Here is an 18,278-nt window from a genome sequence, read left to right as displayed (position 1 = left end):
AATGCCTAGACCAGTCAATACTTCAAGTTTTTGGATTTGAAAAACCCGTTTGGAGGCATTTGACTGAAATTTGATGTTTGATGAATGCTGTTTCTGTACACTTAATTCTGCTGCTGCTCTTCATTTTTTGTTCCTGTACCTGTTTTTAATAGGCAAATAAGAACAACAGCATGTTTTTCTATAAACAATCTATTTATTCAAATGTATTATGTGCAGGATTAAAATAAATGCAAAGCTGCAGAACGTGCTGTGCAATTGAAGCAGTTCTTCACTCAAACCAAGAGTATTAAAATTGGGAGGATAAAAGTGAGGGCCTGTAAGGATACAATAGTATATTTACATAAGGTCTAGAATACTGTGGATGGTAGCTGTGTCTGTGCTCTTAAAATTCCATGTTGCTTGTTAGTATGGAAGGAGCAGCAGTAAATCCTGGCTGCTGGTACAACTAAAGATACCTGCTGGTTATGGAGCACTACATGTGGATATTATTAGAACTAAATCCTGGTTCAAATAAGTTAGCTGCTACTTAACCCTCCTATTATGTTCAGATTTTATGACCAGTTTTAAGTTGCGCTTGTTTGGTGTCAAAACGGTTGAAACAAACATATTGTAATAAAATGTTTTGACATGTAGTGTGTTGCCTTCTTATTGTCTCTCAAAGCACTAGCTTTTTATAAAAAAATATAAAAAATCTGTGAGAAACATCTCATTTCAGAGCCTAAGGAACAGTAAGTGAAAGTCTGGCACCTGCATCAATATACAAAAGGGTTAACTGGTTTTTAAGAGATGTCAAACACTGAATGGGGTCAAATTGACCTTAAACATAATAGGAGGGTTAAAGATCACAACATATGGATATAGACCAGAGTGATAGATATAGATTCTATGTTGGGTTACTCTTTTATGTTTTTACCCTTTACTCTTTTATCCAGTTTGTACTTAGTATTAATCAAGCTTTTCTTCAGTCTGTAGAATTTGTACAAAATAATCCTCTGACCTATTTATCTTTTTTTCCCAAAATACTCTCAGAATGGATCAGTATCATCCAAAAAATACAGCAGCTCACTGCACCGTCTATATTAGGGGAGTCCAATCTTAAACTGAAAAGGGCTGGTGTGGGAGCAGGTTTTTGTCTTAACCCAGCACGATGACACCTGATTCAACAAATTGATTAATTGTGGTCTTAATAGGAATAATTTGGTGTTTTAGTGCTGGGTTAAAACAAAATCCACAACTCATACCAGCCATTTTATGGTCTAGAGTCATAATTGTCTTTTTAAAGGCTCCATTTACAATTTCATTTGGGAATTAGTGTGTGCTCATTTTCAGTACACTTTCGCAAACAAAACATGAATCGTACATGTATAAAGTATAGAAATTGATTGAAAGTATAACACACACAATGAGGATGAAGGACAGAAAAACATTAATGTCAAATACAAACAGGAACCAGGTTTCAGTCCACTAAAGAGTGGGGCGGCCTGTAGCGTAGTGGTTAAGGTAAATTACTGGGACACGCAAGGTCGGTTGGTTCGATCCCCGGTGTAGCCACAATAAGATCTGCACAGCCGTTGGACCTTTGAGCAAGGCCCTTAACCCAGCATTGCTCCAGGGGAGGATTGTCTCCTGCTTAATCTTATCAACTGTACGTCGCTCTGGATAATACCAATATTGTAATGTAATGTAAAGATACATTGGAGTAGTCCTCAAACCCACCAATCGCTGCACACCTAGCAAGCTCTTCCAAGCATTTGCATCAGTCAGGGGTAACAAAATGGGGATTGGACAGTTGTGAAATCACCATACTAGTAGAACATGGAGAAGAATGTCACCAGTGATGGAGTTTGTTGGAAACAACCAACAAAAGATTGGCAATGGTGACTGATACAATCTCCAGCTAATACTTTGGCTCCCAGTGCAAGCTTCTTGTTCTTATTGTTTACCTGCTATAGAAATTTCCCCGCAAATATCTACTCCAAAAATCAGTTTGAAATGTAGCTAACAATTTTCTACCTCCACTTTTCAGCTGCCAGAACTCAATGTTGAATTATTTTGATGTTACCTTTGCTATTCTTGATGAATAGTGAACCCTCAGTAATACAAGCCTATGTATTATTATTTATGTCGCAATAGAACTACACATAATACCGGAAATGTGTAATTGTATACATTCTACTGCAATTTTATTCTGACCAGAAAATAATAATTTAAAATATATGTATTTTTGGAAAGGGAAATGCGATTTCAATGTTCATGCCTCACTGAATGCATCACTTACCATAGTGGTAGAAACCTTTTAGCTTGCATTGAATATCCAATAAAAATAATTGACAAGCACATAAATCTTAATAAAGATTTGCACCCAAATCAAAAACAACACACTGGAGAGATAATCCATCCTCTGGAAGCAATCAATATTGTCCCCTCTCTACTTTGCTGACAACCGTTTCTGTGGGTGTGACCTGTGCTTCATTCAACCTATGCCTAGCTGTTTTAACCTTACTGATAAGAATGGTCCTGAACTCTCATTGTCACAATTGATTCACAATTGATTTCCCCTTTGGTCATGCCAGGCAGTTAGTGTATGTGTACTCACATAGAGGCATTAAGAATATAAAAAACAATTACAGCAGATTTCAAACTGCAGAATGTTAATTAAACGATAAACTTTACTCAGGGGTCAAACACAGCCTTCCCCCGATTAACAACCAGAATCAGCCAATGTTAATGACATGCAAATGACTGTGGGTAGATTAGAAGCTTGCTCACAGACTCTTCAACTAAAAACCAATGATGCTGAAGCTATCAAGTCAGATTATGGGGACCACTACTGAACATAAACAACAGGAAAGGGCCATACAATCTATACACATTTTTAAACGAGTTAATGGCTGTTCCAGTGGTCTGACATGTAGTCTTCCTTGGAATGACTGTTTTGGTATTGCCAGGTCTGTACAGTACATCCACCATCTTTAAATACATGTTCAGTTGGATTCAGATTTGGGCCTAATGACTCAAAGAATGTTCCAATGTTTTCATTGAAAAATGATTTTGTTGTTTTACAATGTGTTTTTTTAAAATTCATTATTGATTAATTACCCTAGTTTACCCTAGTAGTGCTCTAGTTTTGGATCCTGCCGTGTAAGACATGTAGGATCAGACACAGTGGTGATGGGAGGTCTTGCTCTGCAACCAGAAGAGTTGTTTCTGACACGGAGCTATAGCCAGATAGGTAATCTTATGTCTGTCAAGGGCAATAAAGGCACCGTGGATTTCATATAATAAAAAGCCATGTTACCTTCCAGTTTCAATGTTGTATTAAGTCAGGTTTCTCAGGCCTGTGGCCTGAATATGTTATTTACTTGTCTATATATCTGATGGATTTATTGGCCATTGGCTGAAAATGCAATGAAGGATTTCAACCATGTTAATGTAAAGCAGTAGAGAAGAATGATTTCAGCGGCAAACAAACAAATGGAACTGTTTATCCATTTAGTGTTGAACAGCATGACAGGGGAGCAGCTCCCCAAGTGCAGCTCCCCAAGTTTTGAAGAGCCGCTGACAGCTATCCGGCTTTGACCTCCGGATTTGATAAAACACCAAAGCACAGGTGATGGCTGTTGACACCTTTCACCGAGCCGCCCAATTCCCGGGGCTGCTCAAATCCCTGCAGCAATGGCCCTTTTGAAGGGAGCATTCAGTTCCAAGGTGATACTGAAAGCCAGCTATAGCCATTGCTAAATAGCAGTCCTGAAAATAAAGATATGAATAAATACAAATAAATAACAAGATAGTGAGGAAACAAGGGCTTCATCAACTTCCTGCAAACATGCATTTGTTTGCTCCTTGCCCATGATTGTAATTCACAAGCTTTAATTTGCTTTGTCATTTGACCTTCTAAGGGTACAGCAATACGCCTTGGTATTTACTCGCATGTCACAAGCATGTAAAATGATCGAATGGGAAACTCATCACAGCTGCCATCTACTCAGTTTCTCTCCATTGTTATTTTGGATAGAATTGTCTGATGTTGTGCCATTGTGCAAAGCGACATCCACTTGTATCTGAGCCACAACGGGAGGAATTTTAGGAATTAATTAGCAAAATTCTGTACTATAGCCGTCAGCCTCTCTGTGTGGAGTTTGTGTGGGTTTCCTCCGGGTACTCCGGTTTCCTCCCACAGTCCAAAGACATGCAGGTTAGGCTGACTGAAGAGTCTAAATTGCCCGTGGGTATGAGTGTGTGAGTGAATGGTGTGTGTGCCCTGTGATGGACTGGCGACCTGTCCAGGGTATATTCCTGCCTTCGCCCAATGTATGCTGGGATAGGCTCCAGCCCCCCTGCGACTCTGTTCAGGATAAGCAGGTTAAGATAATGAATGAATGAATGAATGAATGAATAAATGAATGTACTATAGCTGGAAATTGTTCAGGATAATTGTGAGCAGTGATTGTTGTGGTTGTGATAGGAGAATAGCTTTGATATCAGTTGAGAGATCTTCCAGAACTACTGTAATATTCCTCATGGTTTGGGAAAAAGTTTGGGAACCCTTTTGGATTACTTTTTTAAAAGATGAGAAAGATGACAGACCAAGGTCACTTACTCAATAGGGCTTCAATGAGTCAGGTGAATATAATTCCAGGGCTGAACTTTTTATTCTTAAGTAAATCCATGCCAAGTATCCAGCAGTGGCTGTTCTGTCTGGTCTGAACAACCATGGGTTCCTCTTAATAGTTGTCAAAGGATATCAGATTGAGGATGGTTCATTTCCACCAAGAAGGAGAACTCTCTCAACGTTTCAAACTATCTATTTCCACTGTCAGAAAAAATATTCGAAAATGGAAGATAAATGGAACAGTTGATGTCAAGGCAAGAAGGCAAAGAAAAATGTCAGATAGAATGGCCTGAGACCTGGTGAGAGATGCCCAGGGGAACCCAGACATCACTGCCAAAGAGCTGCAAAGAATAGCGGACTGTTCACAGGACAATAGACTTTAAACAACAAAGACCAACATGGCAGAGTTGCTAGAAGAAGCCTTCCCAATGACCTCAACACAAAATAAAGTGTCTGAAGTATGCAAAGTATGTTGAGAAAAACATCTTACCATCTGTGAAGCATGGAGGTGGATCCAATATGCTTTGGGATTGTGTGGCAGTTGGGGGCACAGGAAATATTATGCGAGTTGAAGGAAGAGTGGATTCCCCCCAAATATCAAGAAATTCTAGAGGCTAATGTTCGAAGTTTAGTCCAGACATTGAAGGTATTGGGTATTCCAACAAGACAACGATCCAAAGTATACCTCGAAATCAATCATGAAGTACCTCCAGGAAAGATGGATGAAGGTTTTGGAATGCACACCACAGTCCCCGGACTTGAATATTATTGAAAATCTGTGGAGAGATCTCAAACATGCCATATATGCAAGGAGGCCGAAAAATATTTCTGAGCTAGAGGTGTTTTTGCCAGGAAGACTCTTAGCTGGCTACAGGAAGCATTTTTAAGAGGAGGAGTTACACAGTACTAACTGACAGTGTTCCTAAACTTTTGCTCAGGGCCTTTTTCCTTTTGTATTATTTTGAAAAATGTTTCAATAAAAAGCGACCTTGCTTTAAAATTTGTAGAAATGTGTCATCTTTAACATTGTAGTATTTAGAGGTCAGGTTTGCTTCTGTTCTCTGAGATATTAATTGTAAAAGGCTTTTTGACCAGGGGTGCCCACATTTTCGCACACCACTGTATATCATCCAGGAATGTGACTAATGAGGTTCAGTGTCAAGTGTTTTTTCAGTGATTTTCATCAGACCATAATATTAAGATTTAATATTTGAATATAAGGCTGAAAACTGTGACCTTGTGTCACATTTACAAAAGGTCACAAGCCAAGGATTCTTTGAATTCTACAATTGGCAGATTGAAAGCCATGATTCATCAGTTTCTGTTAGTTCACAGCCTTCCTGTGGAAAAAAAAAAACATTCAGTGCAAAAAAAAAGAAAAAATGTGCACCAGTATATGGTCTTGGTATTTCAGCCGACATACAATTTCAAGATAGATTTACCTGAATCGATGGTTACTGCCTGGATGGTATAGCCATTTTCACTCACAGCAAGAAAGGCATACGAAGATAAGGCTGACTTCTGCAATACTGACTGGAAACAGGTGTTCAAAATAATAAGCCATCTCAGAAAGTGAAAAGATGCCTTTGATAGAGTTTCCATTCCCCAAGGGAACAGATGTACTGAAAGGGTACAAGGACAGCTCCAAAGACAACTAGAAACAAGAATAAACTAGAAACAAAGTCAATAGAAATGGAACAATGCCACTAAATCATTTAAAATATGGTATAGTTCTTTGAAAATGATGTTCCCATAAGCTATCATGTAGTTCAGTTGAACCAGGTATGTTTTACTGCTTTATATTATTGCCCTTACAGTGTTAAGTGGTATGTTTAACTATGTTTATGTATTTTTTTGGCACCCATTTCCCAACTGGCGATGGCCAATTACCATCTGTGCCTTCTGAAATCTCTGCTGATGGTTAACAAATGGATTTTGCATGCTTGTTGTCACCTTTTTATACTCTACTACTGAAACAGGAAGTGATGGAATGACACAATATAGTTCATTTAGACTGAGCTTGACTGAATTAAGTAAAACTGTATTTCCAATTTCACTATGTTTGATTTTATTTACAATAATTGTTAGCACCTGTGTTTTTAAGAAAAAATAAGACTACTCAATAAAAAACATTGAAACAACATTGAAATAAAATTATATTGTTTATGGACATGTTTGAACATAACATATAGACTATTGATCATTATCCATGTTGTTTAATATATGCAGCCTTTTTTCACCATTTTTTTTCGAAGGGTGCCAATAATTCAATATTCTTTCAGGCAAAGTACCAGAGCATATTAATCTCAATAGTATTTTTCACTCATTTGAACTGCACTAACCATGTAAATGTACATATGTGCATACATCTTTCCTGGCGCAGGGTTTTCAAATAGAACAATTAATCTCATGTATATTTAATAATTATCAAGGTCTTCACATTGTGTATGAATGAAAGAGTTGCTCAGTGAACCCAATTCCACTAATAGTAGCTAGTTAATTAGTCCTTTGTGTGAAAAACACTTAATCCTTTTATTACCATGGACAGTGTAGTACCTATGGGTGATTCTGAGAAGGGAGAAGAGCGGAGGACAGTAGGAGTGGTGCTTGAACCACAAAGCACACTGGGTAGTCTCCCAGGTGCAGCACTGCTTGGTGCTATGCAGGGCCATGCACAGACATTTTGGGCATTTTCAGCCCGGTATTGCCACACCGACACCACATTCATAAGCACACACTGTGTACCGTGTATAATATAGTTTTGAGTCTTCTGAAACATAATAAAAGTAACACTTCATCTCCCTTTTATACATTTTTTGACCCAGTAAACTTGTGTCATGTCCATGCTCTACAGATAGTATCCCCCACTATACTACAGCAGCCATTCACACAGACATCAACACTCGTATAGTGACCTATGAGCAGTTTTACCTTTTCGTTTCACTATAAAAACCATGTTTTTTTGTTTTTGTTCAATAAGTTATTTCCATTATCTTATTTCCCTTTTTATGTTCTGAGTAATCAAAGACATGCCAAAGTTCTCTTTTCCTTAGTAATGGCATGGATAGTAGTTTAGCCATTTGTTCCAAATGGATGGTAGTGGTATGTGGCTAATTTTAAAAATGCAATGTTCCACTACCACACAATTTGTACAACAAAACTACTGTCTGTGGCATTACTAAAGAAAATGGGACACACACATTAGCTTATCTACACGCCTCAAACATTGAGTTTTTGTAAGTTCTTGCTAGACTAGTTTGCTTGTGGGCTAGTTTTGAATAACTTAACCTCGAAAAATGTAGCTCTCATTTGGCAAATCTAACTACTTGATTTAAAACTATTTATTCAATTTTGAGCATTGTAAGTGTTATTGTTTCAATGGTGATTTGATTTATGACAAAATGCAAAAAAAGAGTACACAGTAGGAAATACGCAGTATTATTTTCTGTACAGCAACGTGAATCCATTGCAAGTGGGAAACTGTTGCGTGTTGATCACGACAAGTAGTGTCTGGTACTGCAGCCAAAGAGTCACCAGAGAGATTACTCATGACTGCAGACCTATGCATATATTATATAAAACACAAATTATATATACCACTGTCCAAAAGGGCACTCATTGAGTGACAGGGCAAATGCAAGTCCCCCCTTGATGTCTATCTGTGCACTGGTCCAATGCAATTAATAGTGCCATGGATCTATTCACTAAAAGCCAACTCTTTAACTTTATGTATTGATTTGTAAGTGACTTTGGATGCTAGAGTCTGCTGGACATTTTGCACACATTGTATACACAAATGCACACAGAGCAAGGCAGAGGGTGGTGAAGAGACAATAATCCAAAGAGCAAGAGAGCGAGAGAGAGATAACAGAGAGATAGAGAGAGAGAGTTTGGTCAGATAAGTGCAATAATTGATTGAATCCAGGCGTCGTTGTGTGTAATAACATTTCCTAAAAACGAGTCAAGCAATGCTGGATTGGAATTGAAGGAAAATATATTTTAAGTGTTATTTGTTATTGAAGATACACTATGTCCTAATATGTAAAACCTTAGAATTGAAAGAGGGTGTGCTTTATTTTGCCTTTCAAAGTATTGAGACAAAGAAGTACTGTATGCCCTATTGCTTGTTTCAGCTAATTGTGGATAAGAAGGTAAATCAAATGAAAAAATTTGATTTTGTCATGAATTATGACGATACAATTTCAGAAGAGTGATACAATTTAAATGTATGCTTGAATTTGAAAAATAACCAAGGCAGGATAAAAAATGCTGTCTTGTCACTGTTTTTATGCTAAATTATTCATTGGAGGTATGGTGCATAACACCATCCCGCTTGTATGGCCGGAGATGTGGTTTGGATATAGTATCAATTGAATCTGGAGAACACGGAAGGTTGCATGTGTTCCTAATGTGATTTTCATTCATCGGACTCAGGTTTAATCATTTATCAACCAGCTTTTGTGAATTTCAGCGGGAAATCAATGACAAACAGACCAACCACATCAGCAGCCAGTTTTCATCTTTTATCATCAGGAATAAAATCCCTTTGCAGTTATTCATGCGTTGACCAAATAATTAATGTTTCCTTTCTCCGTAAAATCCCCTATCGTTTTTCAGCTATAACTGAATAAACATGGTCACGGCTGAAGGCCAGTACAAATCTGCATATTTAGAGGAGCCTACAAACATTGTGTGTGGTGGCTTATATGCCATCTCCAAGTGTTGGGTGTTAAAGTTAAAACTTTTGATCTCGATCTTTATCATTTATAATGACAACTAAGCTGTTGAAAAGTCCATTGTATGTCCTGCTTCGATTCCCCGTTCTGGGGTGATTTCCTGAAGCATGTCGCAGTGGTAAGAATGTTTCTTCAAGACATTCGCTAATTTTACGAGTGTTTCCTGAAACATGTCACAACATGTCTCAAGTAGTACATGGAATTTTTATTTTTTCCATGACATCCTGGGACTAGGTGTGAGATTTCAAGTATTGTGTGTGCCCTGCTAATCCCTTTCATCCTTCCTACTGACTTCCTAGAGGACAAATAAATTATCTTTCTAAACATACCTAAAACTTTGTCTCCTTCTGAAAGTGAAAGTTTTCTTTTGGTTGATTAAAAAGGCTATTGAAACTGCCTCCGTAAATTGGGTAGCCTATTGTCTAGTGTCAATTATGTTGCAGGAAATGCAATTTGTTAGCACAAACTTCTTAATGTCATTTTGATTCCGTATTGAAACACAATGTCGTCCCTCCTCCTCCTCCCTCCTCCCCTACACCGCATCCACCCTGTCTTTCATGCGTCTCATATGAAACGTCATGGTTTGTCTTGTTTCACCCCTCATTATCGTCCCCTGCTCACTCTGGACCTCACTCTGCATTATCTCCTTTGCCCGGTCTGCCCGGCTTCTGACCATTACCTGCCCTATCGATATGAACTGCCTTGTCCCTGTTACTACTGTTTGCTGGTTTTTACCCCGGTCTGTACAACACTGTCATTAAAGCTACCTATTCTGCCATTTGTGAGTCCGCGCTTGGTTTCTGATTGCCTGTCTGTGACACAGAGTTTACTCTAAACTCTGATGCCCCTGTAAAATTGTCATTATGCCCATTAGAAGTCTGTTTTAGAAGTCTGCTTGGGTAGAATTTTGCTACACCATATAGCATGAGCATATAGTATTATTGATACTAGTAAAACAGCAATTGTATTTGGTAATGAATCCATTTTTGGCATAGAGGCCAGGTTTTTCACTGGAACTATTAATTGCTTTCATCTGTTTTCACTGTTCATATTTACAGCGAATACTCAAGCAAACTATTTATATTAATTTTTCTTAATCTTAGGATTGCTTCCATTATTATAAGGGTTGACCAAGTGACTACTGTAATAAAACACATTATAGATTCTTTACACAAAACATATCTTTGTTTAATGTTAGTGAGTCTAAGTGAGAAAATACAGTGTTGAGGTTATGCTAAACATTTTACCATTCATAACTGATATTCGTAATGACCATAGTCATTCATAAAATGTTTATTAAATCTGCAAATGCAGCTGAAAACTTGTGAGCGAAGTGGTAATTCTTCAGTTAAACTGACAAATAAATGCATGACGCATAGTGGAAATGGCCCAGGAATCAAGACCAAAAGGCCCGCTTTGAGCTTCCAGTTCAGCATTTATCATTAGTTCATCCGCCAAGGTGTTTCTTTTGCTCTGCATGTGACTAGCCATGTGACCAAAGACAAATGAGCAGTGGTCAAACTATTACACTTCCTAGTGCGCTGTGGCACAATTTTTCCCCATAGGTTTCTATTGGCCTAACTGTCGCTATCTATTAAAGTATATACTCAAAGATCAAGACATAAGCAAGGACAGAAAACACAAGGCCAGCATAACTTCTGAATAATGTATAATGTGCCCTGGAACTGCCTGCATAAGCCTACCTGCTGGTCTCTCTTTCTTATAGGTGGTTAGTGTTGAGTTTAATCAATGGTTAGTACAGAGTACAGTAAGTATGATGATCAGTAGCCATGTATTTGCACTTCAGTGGTCTTGATTTATTTAACAGTTGTAATTCTGCATCAGGGGTAATTGTTTGTCGCTGTTGTTCCCCTTTAGTCATCCTTGATGTGTTATCGGCTTTTCGTAATAAGCGATCTTGCTGAAGCATTCTGCTTTGTTGTGCCACATCAACACATACCATAATGACAGTCACAGTCACAAGGCAAAGAAAGTTCAATGCTATAATCTTGTGTGTTTGTGCATAAAGAATGGGATTTGTTTAAGAAATAACTGCCCTGAAAATCCATCCATCCATCATCTTAATCCGCTTGTCCTGAACAGGGTCGCAGGGGGGCTGGAGCCTATCCCTGCATACATTGGGCAAAAGGCAAGAATACACCCTGGACAGGTCGCTAGTACATCGCAGGGCACACACCATTCACTCACACACTCATACCTACGGGTAATTTAGACTCTCCAATCAGCCTAACCTGCATGTCTTTGGACTGTGGGAGTACCCGGAGGAAACCCGCACAGACACGGGGATTCAAACCCAGGACCTCCTTGCTGTGAGGCAGCAGTGCTACCCACTGCACCATCCGTGCCGCCACTCCCCTGAAAATATGTATATTAAATTGCAACCAAACTTGTGCAAATATTGAATAAATAAAAACAAAATATGTAGATACTGGTAACACTTTACTGCAAAGCCTTCATTGATCTTCTGTTATACATTCATTTACATGTCTTTATGAATCATTTATAAATCTTTGTTACTGTTATACACACATTCATAAAAAAATCTGTATATTGTGCAGATTTACCATGATGTAAAGTCAATCACATGATTTTTAGACATGCTTACGGATGATATGTGTTTATCCTGTGAGAATGATGGCATGCATGTTTCCTGAATGGTGTAGGGGTGCATACTATGCATAAAGTGTGGCCAATAGCTACCTTTTTTCTAATGGACAGAGCATATTGGTCAGATTGAATTCCACCATAGCTGTGCCAATGCAACTGGCCAGAGATGGATGAAGCAACCTCTGTACTCCATGTCATTGAAAATTGAAGATTTAATTACCCATACAATTAAAACTTCATTAGCACCCATTCCACTAATTACTTCTTGGATTGAGTGAGGTGGTCTCAGTTATGAAAAAGTCTTGGCAGAAAGTAATTAAATTGGCTCCTTTCTTTAATACACCAATTCATCTTCGGAACCATTATCCGTTTGTTAATGATGATCAAATAAATAAACAAATAAAGGTCAAATATAAACCAATACCAAGAACAGTGTAGATATGTCACTTACTGTATGTACATTAAGTACATTAACTTTGGGAGTATCAATGCATAAGGCAAAGACTTAAATAAAGTGGAATTTGAGATATAGCCTGACATTGCTGCATTTTTCATTTGTGCTATTATAAGAAGAGTCAAACATCCAATACAAATGACCCATTCAATGCTAATTGCTACAAGCCATTAATACCTCTGGGGAGAAGTTCAGAGCAGTCATGTATAATTGGTTTATTTCCACTTGTATCTGAATCCAGCCAAATATATCACTAAACCAACACTATAGTTTGAGTTCAAATTCTATTTCAATCCCCTGATGCTTGGATAAACGTCCACACTGGACAAGGGAGACAGTGTTGATGGAATCCACCTCTACTGTGTGCATTTATCAATATTCTTTATATACAACTCAGACAAACAAAGCCCTTACATATTAGTCATCGTTGGACATACATAGCAAAGTCCTGTGTATTTCTTACTAATGGACACACATACAAGCCCCTGGGTGTCTATCCCTTTTGCTCATTTATAGTGATGCCCTGTGTGTATCTAGCACATACTAAAGGCATGTGTGTTGTCAGAAATACAGAAGCCCTGTGTCTCACACTTGACACTTGTCTCACACATTTCAATTGCCCCTTTTCAGACAATGGCCATGATTCTGTTGAACCTGCACAGCTAGACCAATGAGGGAGTAGCTGGAGGTGAAGGGACGACGAGTTTTTCCCTGGCTGTTTGGAAGTGAATGAGAGATTTTAATTATCATCCTCTGCACACAGACAGAGCACAATTATGTTTAGGAATATACTGGGTCCGTTGCCACGGGTCGGATATGGATTGACCTGCCCCATATCCCGCTTACAGCTGGCCTGAAACAGATCAGTAAAATTATTAATATTCTCTGTTCGTAAACGGGGCAGTATTGTAAGCTTAGTGGTTACTATCGTTCCACTCGTTTATCTGACTCCATTTAAGATATATAATTTAGAAATTTGGGTTTGAAATTTACGTGAACCTCGGGAGTGATTACACTCAACTCGTACCTGCGCCACTATTACTCAATATATGTTCTCGCGATTAACATTATTGCTGAATATCTCAGTTCGGTGTAGAACTCAGAGGCTGAGGGTCCAGTCAACGCAATACATGCAAAACTGCCATGATAGTTGCGAGCCCAGGTCGGCTTAGCATTAACTGGGCTCCTTAGAGCTAATTTGACAGGAACCAGCGCCGTAACGCCCAGGGGTTCCCTTCGCGTCAAATCACAAGAGCCGTACCTAACCGACCCTTTAATGTTGGCAGAAACTTGCTGGCCTCACAGCTTAGAACTATCACACCTGTACCAAGCTGCCGATCGGTCAGTCTTTGGTCCCCATTTTCCCCCTCAATATTCAGTTGTAATTTAGGCTGAAAAGGTACAAGATGAATTAGAGTCATGGTGATCACACATGTTACAAACAAAATAATTTATTTGCAGACGGGTAGGCAGTTAGCGTAGAATAACACAGTCAATTACGAATAGACAAATTGAAAATAAAAAGAATAGAGTGAAATAGTCTTACCCAGCCTGCTTTCGCTACACACATATACAAAGTATGCACAGTGTGGGAAGTCGAGTGCGATCTTCCCTGATAGGCTTGTCTCCCTGGCTTTTATGCCAAATCATGTGTTTGATCCAGGCGGCAGTGCCATAAATTAGCCTGGTGGGGTTGTCAAATCTGGAATTTAGACCCCCACCGTTGGGGGTTGTTGCGTAGGGAAAATGAGATGATTACCAAGAGAGGACGTGTAGGTTTTCCCTTGAGTTATTGAAACTATGGTTTATTAAAATCCATTTGGTATGAAATGTATCTCATCTGATTCCTTGATTTTACTGGATCACATCCATACCAAACAGATTATCCTAATGTTTTGTTATGGTGCAGTTATCATGAAACCTCCCTCCTGTGTATCCATTTTACATGTAATTCATGTTATTACTACAATGTGCGTAATGCAATACAACAAGGATCACATGGGCAATGTTTACAATATTTTACCGGGTCTATTGACCATCTCAACAACAGTTTTGAGGTTTTCATCCAAGAGAGTAGTCCCTGGGGTAATGACAACAGTGCCCAAAGGAGGGCACTGTGGTACTGCCCGGAGTCTTTCCCCCTGGAAGTGACCTGGTGTGGGGTCATAAGATTTTAGGCACATTCTTTTCCCAGGAGTTTTAATGGCCCTCATGGCCTAATTGCCCGGGAACCGCTCATCCACCCACCATATATCTATCCCTTATCTTCTTGGCGTCAATCGTCTGAAACTCCCCAAAGGTACTACAAACAGCATTGTCCTTTGTCCCTTTTGACACATACCAGAACCCCCAGCTCACAGGCTCCTCACAAATGGCAGAGTCACACTTCGCCTCCCTCCTACAATTCTGTACAATTTAATATTGTACTATATAATCTACACATTTTGAAATAAGGTTCAAAAGAAACAATAGGCTTGAACAATGTTTATTTTTTTAACTTGTGTCATTAATTTCTAGCCAATGCATTGATGTTGTAACAATACCAGAACTGAGAAAGCAATGATTATGATAGGATTGTATTTCAAATAACCTTTTCCTACATCAGAAGACAGAGGTCTTATAGCTTTTACAAACTCACTGACTGCAGTGTTAAGGACTTTCCAAAACTCTCTTTCTCTGTATAGAGACATCTAAATAGGGGACTTCTTTGGTGGAATTCCAAGGAATCTCTCATCAGAGTGAATATTTCTGAGGAAGACAGTGAAAACACCATTGACACCGTCCACAATTGAGGGCATTTTCAGTCTATTCAGTTGATTTTGAATAATAAATGGCATGCAAAATTGTAAATGTGTTTGTCTTGTTGATGGGGGTTGGGAACTTCAATCAATGGACCTCATTGTAGATATATTAGTACACAAGATGGTATTATTGTAATGTTTGTGAGTTTGTTCTGTTTGTTTCAGTGTTTATTCGTGTTTATTCTTGTTATTTATTCATATCATGCATATCTGGTTATTGTCCCTATTACAGTTTCTGCATTCGTGATCCCCTGTGATGTCTGTGTCTAAATGTTTCTGAGCCCGATTCACTCCCCTGTCTGTGCGCTTCACTATTCGGTTGGTTTTGGCAGTTTTCAGAGTTTCAACATTTCTTCCAGCCTTGCATTCCTTACTTCCGGCTTCTCTCGATAGTTAAATATTGTACTAATTTAGATATTGTATGCTACTAATCCGATTAATACACTTACTGTCTGTCTAATTAACAAACTAATAGTCTCTGAAATTGGGTAGTTTTGATTTAATCACGTAACTGACTAATATTATCTCCTAGTTTTCCACGCTGTTCTATAACTCTCCCTTCCTATGCTATCCCTGATTACTCGCTTAGTTTCAGTGAAGTGTTCGCACCTGTCCATGCAAATCAAACTCACCCCTTTGATTTGATTTCCGAGTTTGCCTTGCCCTCTTATTTTGGTTGCCCATCTGTTTATTTGGTTTTGATTATTTTGCTTATGTCTTCGACTTTGATTTTTGCCTTAGCCCTTTTGTACCTGTTTTTCTGACCTCCTGGATTTCAACCTTTGCTTGTTTTTTCAACCATTCTTTAGCCTTTTGATTTGGGTACTGTTTGTTGATCTCTTGGCTCTGAACTTTGGCTGAATAAACCACGTTTTTGGATCATCCGTTGGTCAGCTTTTTGGTCGTCAGTACCGTACATAACAATTATAGTGGTTATTATACTTATTTATTATGGTCTTCTCAATATTTTGCTGTCTGAGAAGAGCTGTAAGGAGAGGGATGTTGAAACAGACAGGTAGGGGGAGGGTGACAGGCGGGGGGAAGTGCAAACACTTTTTTCAGGATAAAAAGTGTTGTATACTTTTGTAAGCAAAATGCAGTATTTTACACCTCATAAGACCCATATTATTTAGTTTCCATGTGTCCTTTTGGAGTCTCCAAACTGCCTAGACATAGATTAGAAACAATGCAGAAAGGTAATTTGTTGTGATATTGTCCTCGGATTTGAAAGGGTAAGGGAAAGCTTCTTTAACTTTGATTTAGACATACTTTGAGTACTTCTGACTCAAACACAACCCCCAAAGGCTTACCTTTGAGAAAAGACCAGAATTATGTATGTAGTCAAAAGGGTTCAAGAATAGCAAACCATTTTATTTTGAGTATATCATTTTCAAGCATGTTTCAAGAAAAGGGGCGATACTTAAGGGGTTAAATATTATGTATTTCTGTGCACATTTTTCTGTCTGGTAAATTTATCAGACAGAAAAGCCAATGAAAGACATTACAAATGTGTTTATTAAATCATTTGTATTCAAATATTTTTTATTCTTTTTTCCTACTGTGTGTAAACAATTGAAAAAATCTGCCATATACCAATAAACAATGAAATTCTAATTAAACTCCCAGATGCTCGGATTAACACAATGCACAGACAAGGAAATCAGTGGTGGGGGAATCCTTCTCTACTGTGTGCATTTATCAATATCCTTTATGTATGACTCAGACTTACATAATCTTTACACATTTCTCATTGTCAGACAGACATGGTGAAGCTCTGTGCATCATCTACTGTTGGACACACATACAAGCCCTGGGGTGTCATTGCTCATTCATAGAGGCTCTGTGTGTCTCCAACTATCATACAGTAACCTATTATCTATTGGGGTTGTTAGACAGAATCTCTGTGTCTCACACTTGACCACATTTCAATGACCCCTTTTCAGACAATGGTCTTGATTCTGTCCAACTGCAATTTAATATTGTCCTATATTTATTTTATCATTGCTATCCAATGCATTTATGTTGCAACAATACCAGAATTCAGAAAGAGATAAATATGATATGATTGTATCTCAAAGAACCTCTGTTGGGGAGAACAGAGCCTTCGTCTACATTGGAATACAGAGGTTTTACAGCTTTGACAGACCCACCTCCTGCAATGTTAAGGAATTTCCAAACCTCTCTTTCTCTGAATATCTCTAACCACTCCTCTCCTTACACTTGTCTCCCCTGCTGTCATTCTATCCCTTAAAATCTCTCAGGTGAGTTATAGCAATTTTGCCAAATTAGCTACATAAAATGTAAAATGTACTACCAATACAACCACTGAATTATTCCACACATGCACAGGGAAGCAGGCATGCACGCACGCACACACAGACACAACGAGAGAGAGACATACGCACACACTAAAAGACATACACACACATACACATATACAGTTAATGTTAATTTTAAAATAAGAGTAACAGAAACAAGTCATTTATTATTTAAAATAAGAGTTACTGAAACAAGTAAAGTGTTTATTTCACCGTTTATTCCACAAACCCTAAAGCAGTGTGTGCAACTGAAAAGATAAAAGACAATCAGTTTATTAAGGGTTTGCCACCCTCTTAATAATTCATAGAACTATTTTTACACTCTCATCTCTGCTTTCAGTCTATTTTTAAGCTTAGCCATCCCTTTTCAGCTTCAGGTCATTATGCTGCATTAAAACCATTGGTTTTTATATTTTATAATTTATTTTATGCAATTGCACCAGTCATAATACTTTGTTTTTCGGAAAATTATTCAGTTTCTCTTGACATATTGTATGGCCAAAAATGAAAGGCTGGCACAGAGGTTCATACCACAGAAGTATGTTCGTGCAAAACCGTCCGTCAGGACAGAATCTTGCGTTAACGTACATACGCATACGTGTTGGGAACATTGGAAAGGTCAGTACTGATACCAAGCTCTGATTCACATTGAAAAGGTCGCCATGACAACAGGGTAGGATTGTGCTGTTGCTGTCACATTACACTGTGTCTTATATGCGCGTGGCA

This window comes from Conger conger, chromosome 8 (assembly GCF_963514075.1).
Source record: "Conger conger chromosome 8, fConCon1.1, whole genome shotgun sequence".
Classification (NCBI taxonomy): Eukaryota; Metazoa; Chordata; class Actinopteri; order Anguilliformes; family Congridae; genus Conger; species Conger conger.
Note: the sequence above shows the minus strand (reverse complement) of the source record.